Source organism: Microtus ochrogaster, unplaced genomic scaffold (assembly GCF_000317375.1).
Source record: "Microtus ochrogaster isolate Prairie Vole_2 unplaced genomic scaffold, MicOch1.0 UNK81, whole genome shotgun sequence".
NCBI classification, from domain to species: Eukaryota; Metazoa; Chordata; class Mammalia; order Rodentia; family Cricetidae; genus Microtus; species Microtus ochrogaster.
In genome coordinates, this window is record NW_004949179.1 from 1,432,316 (window position 1) to 1,440,097 (window position 7,782).

The window sequence follows — 7,782 nt, forward strand, 5'->3', positions numbered from 1 at the left end:
TACAGGAATCTAGACTCAAAAAGCTGCAGCTTCATTCAGGACAGTAAATATGCTTCTTTTCCATTTTAAAAATCTTGCTTCTTGGTCAAAAATCTTTAGTTTGTAGGTATATAAATTTGTATCTAAGGTAGATTAATTTCAGTACTGTGTTTCTGCAAAAAAGTTTTAAAATCAAAGATTGTGATACATTCAGAGGATTTTTAGAATTGTTTAGGCTATCCTGAGTTTTTCTTTCTTTCATATAAGGTTGGGGATTGTTCTTTTGAGTTCTATATTGTTCTTTTGAGTTCTGTGAAAAGTTTTGCTATAATTTTAATGAACATTTACATTAAAATCTGTAAGTGAGTTCTGTGAGGAATGCTGCTATAATTTTTAATGGACATTTACACTGAATCTGTAAACTGCTTTCAGTGAAATTGTCATTTTTGCTGTGTTTCTTCTGCTTTCCCAAGAAAGTAGGGGATCTTTCAAGATTTAAAGTTCTTATCCTACAAGTTTTTCCATTTGTACGGCCGCTCTTGGGTGGAAGTCGTATTGTTTCAGCTTGAGGTCCTTTCCTGCTGCTAGGTGTGACTTCAGGCTAGACTGCTGAAACTCAGCCCTCTCACTAAAATTTATCAGGGGCCAGAGTTATACTCTAACAAATGATAATGGTTAAAAATAAAAAAAAAAACATTTCCGCCTTCACAGGCAGAGATAACAGGACCCAAAACTTCTGTCCTGCTTGCTTAAAGTTACTCCAAAATATTGTGTGGTATTCATGAATATTTAAAAGGATGATGTCTCATTTATCCTAGATGTAAAAGAGGTACATTTGGGATTTCAGATTCTGGCTATGATAAAGTAATTCTGCTGTAAGCAAGGTTGAGCACATGGTCTTATGGTTAAACAACTTTGTATTTAGGCCCAAAAGGGGTATTGCTAAGTTTTGAGGTGGATATTTGCCTAATTTTAAAAAATAGACATAATGGGGGTCCCTCAGTGCTGGGGAGACTCTCACTCGGGTCTAGGGATGGCACGGGCCGGAGACCATCCTTGCTGAGGTCGTGCACGTGGCCTTGGTTGGCGGGGGGAGGAGTTCGACCCTGAGTGACCGGGAGAAAGAATTTTTGTGGAAAGGGGCCACAGCCCAGTGGTCCAGGAGGGTCATAAATTCAAAAAATCCAGTGGTGGTCACGGGAGGACAGCTTCCTGCCTCGGGACCACTCCCAAGGTCATAATCCGCTAGTTCCTAAAACAGTACTGTGATAATTGCAGCTAGAAAACCTGTTTTTCGAGGTTAAGGTCTGGCTTTGTCTTCAGCTAGTTCCTGGTGCAGGGTCGCTGAACAGGCTAGTCCTGGATTTTTGATTTTTCTCTTTCTGCTGGGAGAGTCTGGTTTATTCAGGTTTTTCAATACTATGTGTGATCCAAAGGTGATTGTCAGTTTGCACTTCCAGCAATGGAGTTTTTTCCCTACCCACATTTTCTTAAGCATAAATTGTTAGCAATAATTTTTAATCTTGGTCATTTCTACAAGGATAAGGTAAAATCTCAGAGTTTTGGTTTGCATTTCTCTGAGGGCTAAAGGATATTATATTTAAACATTTTTTAAGTGTCTCTCAATTTTTAGTTCGTCTGAGAGTTTTCAGTTTAGGTCTGTAACAAATATTTTTATTGGATTAATTTTTAATAACTAATTTCCTGAGTTCTTCATATATTTTTGGAATGGATTTATGATAAGTAAAGATCTTTCCCCACTCTATAGCCTTGTTATACAAAAGCTTCTCAATTCAGGAGATATAATTTATGGTTTTTCACAATGTTTCTGCCACTGAGGCTGTGTTTGAGATGTGGCAAAGTGTGCTTCAAAAATTTTTCTCTGTAAGGTTCAACATAATTTTTATATGCTGAGGCCTTTGGCTCATTTAAACTTGAGTTTTGTACATGGAGATGGATGTAGATCTATTTTCATTTTTCTACATGTTGGTGTCTAATGAGGCCAGCATTATTAGTTAAAAAATGCTTCCTTTTTCCATTTTCCTATCTGTAAGGCAGACTTAAAACTTAAGAGGAGGATAGCTTACAAACTTTTGGTTAGATATTCAATGGTTAAAGCCCTAATTATAATATTCTTATGGGAAACCTTGAGCTGCTAGGTAAAATTCTTACAAAAAACAGTTTCCAATAGAGAGCTTAAAGCTGCTTAACAGGTATTCAAGCAGCTAAAATATAAATCAACAGGTAAAGTATACAATAATCAACAAATACAGTATATTAATTATAATTCAGCTATGGCAAGTGTGTATATTAAATGTAAAACTTATTCTACAACAGTTTTATAAAAAATGCTGTTTATGGCTAAACTTTCCCAGTTTTGCCAGTTAAGATATTAAACTCTTAATTTAAAACAGTAGCCTGTCTGATACAAAAGGGCAGGATAAAATCTAAAAAATAGTTTGACAAAATATTGACTATGATCAATGTTTCTTATACTAAACAATAGAATCATTGATACTTTTAAAATTAATTCCTGGACAATTACCTTTGCTCAATTCAAAGGCAAAAACAATAATCTTTTCCCAGATCATTGCTACAATTCACACACCTGTATTTTACTAATGTTATACCAAAAAATCCCTTAAAGGATTTTATACTAAATTTTACAAATGGCTCTTCCAATGGAAGAACTGCATATATGGTTAATAATAAAAAATTATGGAGCATAACAAGGCTCCTTCAAAGCAACTCATAAAAAGTTGCCAACAGATCCTGATGCAAATGGATCTGGCGTGATAACACCAAGCTGACTTTTTCTAGGGCAAGGTGGAAAAGCCCTTACAATGCATTATGAAAAAACCCGACCTATATATATTTGGGGTCGAGGATATGTTTATGGTTTTTTCACAGAAAGAAAATAAAAGCTGGATCTGATGATGTCGAGGCTGCCGACACCCCACAGAGGAGTTCCAGAGGCGACTGGGGAGAGGTCCTTGGTCCCGCCTTTCCTGCCCCCAAGGAGAGGAGTGCCTGATAACAGAACCTGCTGCTCCACTCTGCAGGGTGTCCTACTGCCTCTAGAGAGTCCAGGGAGACCAGCCTGAGATAAGTGCCAGGATGTGCTTCAGATAGCTGTATCCAGCTCACCTCACCCAGGAATCCCACCTGCCCTGAAGCACTAATGCTGAGCTCCTTCTGCAGTTTGAATTCTGGTTTGCTTTGAAGCTAAGGTGCAGACTAAACATCAGACTGCTGTAATCCTTGGGACATAGAACTCATTTTAATTAAAATACTAACCCCTCTTCACTTAAGAAGGGGGAAGATTAGGGGTTCCTGACACTGTTGCCCAGAGACTAGAATTGGTGGTATTTGATAACAACAATATATGTCATTGTGCTCTTACTGAAATTGACCTAATGATATTTGTAACTGCTTATAGATGTTGGGAAAGGTTTGACACACACTGTAAAATGTTTGGGTTTAATGCATATGTTAAGAATTTTAGATTTTGATCCCTTTTACACTGCCCTAATTGTTGGCAGGCAGCACACGTAATTCTATGTGGAGTAGGCATTTAGGAAGGAGATATACCAAAGGCCAGACTAAAAGATGAATACTGGGTTTGGAAAATGCCCTTTCTTCTTGTCTGGAAGATGGAGTTATTGGTGCCCAAATTATATCTTTACTCAACCTATACGTAATATCTTTTGTTTGAGGAGCTCCTCACAGTCTTTTCATTAATGATAGATGCAGGGGCTCAATGACAAGAGTTAGTGTGGATCCTCACCTGAACAGCACACCATACAGAGGTTGTAGAAACCGGCTCAACATGGCATGGTGCCAGGCATGAGGTGTGCCCTCCACATGGCCTAAGACAGGGTGCCCTGTGATCTGCTTACTTTAAATCTCGCTAGATACCTTTTATTTGAGGAGCTCCAAGGACGGGCGACTTGTGGCAGGACATCCCCCAACATAAGACAGGGTACTGGGAACCCTAGGATGGGTAAGGGGGAAAAAAGACCTGGTCCCCACTCGACCTAAGAATCATAAGGCACCCCTCTGTTCCCAGGAGAGGTAAATTGCTTCACCATTCGAGAGGAGGGTCTCTCCTTGTCCCAGTCCCTTCTCCTTTTATATCTGATACCATGGTTCGACTCTGACCTGGTGCCCTCTGAAAGACCCTATAGACCCCCTCCTCAAAACCCGCAGCTAGCATGCTCCCGGGGGAACGTCCTGTTTGCTTTAAAAAATTCTCCGGATCAGCAGCCAGCCTGCTCTCGTAAGAACATCCCTTGTGCTTGAGAGAGCAGGATGTCTATGAGATAGGAAGACTGCAGGGCAGGATGTCAATAAGATAGGACATCAACAAAGCAGGTTGACTGCAAAACAGGATATCTATAAGATAGGAACAGTCATGCCCCCGCCTCATTCCGATTGACCGATAACCACGCTTTTGTTTTGCTTCTGTAAACTTGCTGTTTGCTCTTCCCTATAAAAAGCCCGCCCTCCAGTTAGCAGGTGTGCAAGTCCTCCGAAAGACTTTGCCGCCCGCAGGTACCTGTGTTTACTCAATAAACCTCCTGCTAATTGCATCCTGTGGCCTGGTCTCAGAGTGTCCAGGTTCTGAGGTCTTCATCAGAGGAAAAGGTCCTCTCTGAGGGTCTTTCATTTGGTGCATGGGCCGGGAATTGAAGACCCCCCCAGGAACTACCGACCCACCACTGGGAGGTAAGCTGGCCAGCGCTGATTTGTTAGTCTTTGTGTTTGTCTGTCTCCGTTTCTGCTAAACTCTGTATGCTCAGATCTGAGTGCTCTGAATCTGGCGAGGAAGAAAGGGACTGACGGGCCCGGACTTTCCCTCGAAGCCCTGGAAGACATTCCAGGGGTGTCTGGAGCCTTCGGGGCTCAACCCGTATCGGAAGGATACGTGGATCTGGTTGGAGAAGGGAGGTCCAGATTCCCATAGTCTCCGTCTGAAATTTTGCTTTCGGCTTTACGCTGAAGCTGCGCAGCATGTCTGTGTTGTCTGTGTCTAATTGTTGTATTTTTGGGTTTAATATGTTCTTTCTTTTGTATATCTGTTTGTACTCGAGTCTATATCTGGTACCATGGGGTGGTAAGTAACCATCTCTTTGACCCTAACTCTGTGAAAATCCAAAAGGAACGCTGACAGTCTGCCCCTCCTTCACTTCTCTAGGCTGTGCCTTGCTGAGGCACAGCTGCCAAGTCAGGCTCTACAGGCCAATAGGAATGTAGGCCTGAACCTCGGTTTACCCTAAGACAATACCTGGTTCCAAGAAAAACCACAATCTGAGCCCATCCATGCTTCTCCCAGAAACAGACCATCCAAAGGCAATTCCTAATGTTCCAATACTATAAATAGGATCATTTGATGTCTGTAAGCCCAGTAAACACCCACTCCCTTTAACCAGGGCATCCCTAGACAATGTCAGTCAATCAGGGGTCCTGAGCCTTAAAAATCCCTCTGCTATTATAAAAACCCCATCCCAACTGTGCTCAGGGCTCTCTGGTCTCACTAACACATTGGGCACATGGAGAGTCTGAGTTCACAAATTGTATAATAATAAAGGCTCTTTGCTTTTACATACAGGACTTGGTTTCCTTGTTGGTTTCTGAGGAACTCCGTGGATCTGGGTATAAAATTTGGGTGCTGGTCCTGGATCCCTCAAGCCCACTGGGACTGCTACCCATAGAGCCTTCAGCCTCAACTGGCTGGTAGATTTTCTGTGTTTTGTTTCGCATCTTGTGGTAGCAAGGGAGTGAGTCGCTTATTGGTCCCGGCTGCCAAGAACTGAAATAATAACAAAGAAACTGTATTAATTAAATCACTGCTTGGCCCATTAGCTCTAGCTTCTTATTGACTCTTACATCTTAATTTAACCCATTTTTTATTAATCTGCATATCACTTCAAGGTCGTGGCCTACCAGCAAAGTTTCAGCACATCTATCTCTGGCGGCAGATCCATGGCATCCTTCTGACTCTGCCTCCTTTCTCCCAGCAAGCCATTTAGTTTTCCCTGCCTATCTCTGTTCCCCTACAGCTCTGCTATAGGCCCAAAGCAGTTCCTTTATTAACCAATGAAAGCAACACAGAGAGAAAAGGACCTCCTTCATCATTTCCCCTTTTCTGTTTAAACAAAAAGGAAGGCCTTAGCATAGCAAAATTACATATAACAAAACAGTTATCAACCAAGAACTACAGTTACAATATTTGGATCTACCTTATCTTTTATCATAACTAAGGAAAACTATAACTATCTGTTCTTCAACTCCATCAAAGACTTCAGAAGGATATAACATTACCTAAATAAACAGAAAGTACATTGTAAGCAACTTCCAAAACTCTAGAATTGACAGAGACATCTCGCTGCCTGGACAGTTACCCAAAGTTCCTCTGTACCGTTGGGGCATCCATCTTCAGCCTGCAGGACATAGTATCCAGCAGACTTTTTCACAAAGCAGGACATTTCAAAGATAGTTCCACCTATGTTGGCAGTTTGTCAGTCAATTTCTTCTGTATCCTGAAGAATCTCTCGCAGACTCTTTCATGAAGCAGGAACCCCGAAGGACTGTCTCACCTTTAGGCAACTTCAGCAGTCATTTCTCTGTGGGTTCTGCACGTCCAGTTCATAAGGAGCCTCTTTGATGCCCGTCTTCCTCTTGAAGTAGATTGGTGCTGCCAGGAACAGACGTGTCTCATTGTCATGAAAAGTCCTAAGTTCTTAAAACACTTTAAGTGTTAGATTCTGAAGGTCTCTGAAAGATATGAAGAATACCTATCTATCTGAATTACATTTCTGTACATCTAGAAAATCTAACTTACATGGCTACAAGCTTAACTATTATAGATGACTATCTATTAACCTATATTTTTTAATTTCACATCACATTTTAAATGAACTATACAAGCACAATTCCTTAATCATAGGTAGAAATATACATATACAATAGAACAAAATTTACCTTAAATTTGTATCAATAAACCAAGATCCATACCAAAGCAAATTATTTATCTCTATAGCATATTCCCCTTTAAATGTAACATAAACACACAATTATAAACAATATTTGGGAATATGGGTTCTGTTCTGTTCTGTTCTGTCCAAACTTCTTCCTACTGTTTATTGGGTGAAGTGTTTTCTTTGTGGTGTGTTTACAGAAACGTTTCAGGGATCTTGTTCCATGAAACCATATTGGTTTAGAAGCAATCCACAGGTTCTTATCTTCTCTGAAAACAGAAGAAGAATCTCTTTTCCAAAGCAACATATTCTTAAACTCAAATTTTGGAATCAAGATACCTTTATGTTGGTTTAGCTTAGCAGCCCATACAATGAAATGTCTCTCTGTACTGAGCTCCTTCACAGTCAGAAAATTCAAAAGAAACACAATAATATACATAATCCAGACTCTCTCTGTATATTCCATCTTTACATGGCTTCTTTTTCTTTTTCTTTTTTTTTTAAGATTTATTTATTTAGTTTACAGCATCCTATCTGCTTTATGCCTGCAGGCCAGAAGAGGGCACTAGATCTCATTACAGATGGCTATGAGCCACCATGTAGTTGCTGGGAATTGAACTCAGGACCTCTGGTAGAGCAGCCAGTGCTCTAAACCTCTGAGCCATTTCTCCAGCCTACATGGCTTATTTTCCTTTTAATCTATGACTATCTTGCGGCGAACTTTCTGACCAGCAGGAAGGAACAGCCACCAGACGAGGATTCTTCTCAAATCACGCTTTATTGGAGCCTCTTGGTTGTAGGGAGAGCAGAAAGCAAGGGGCCC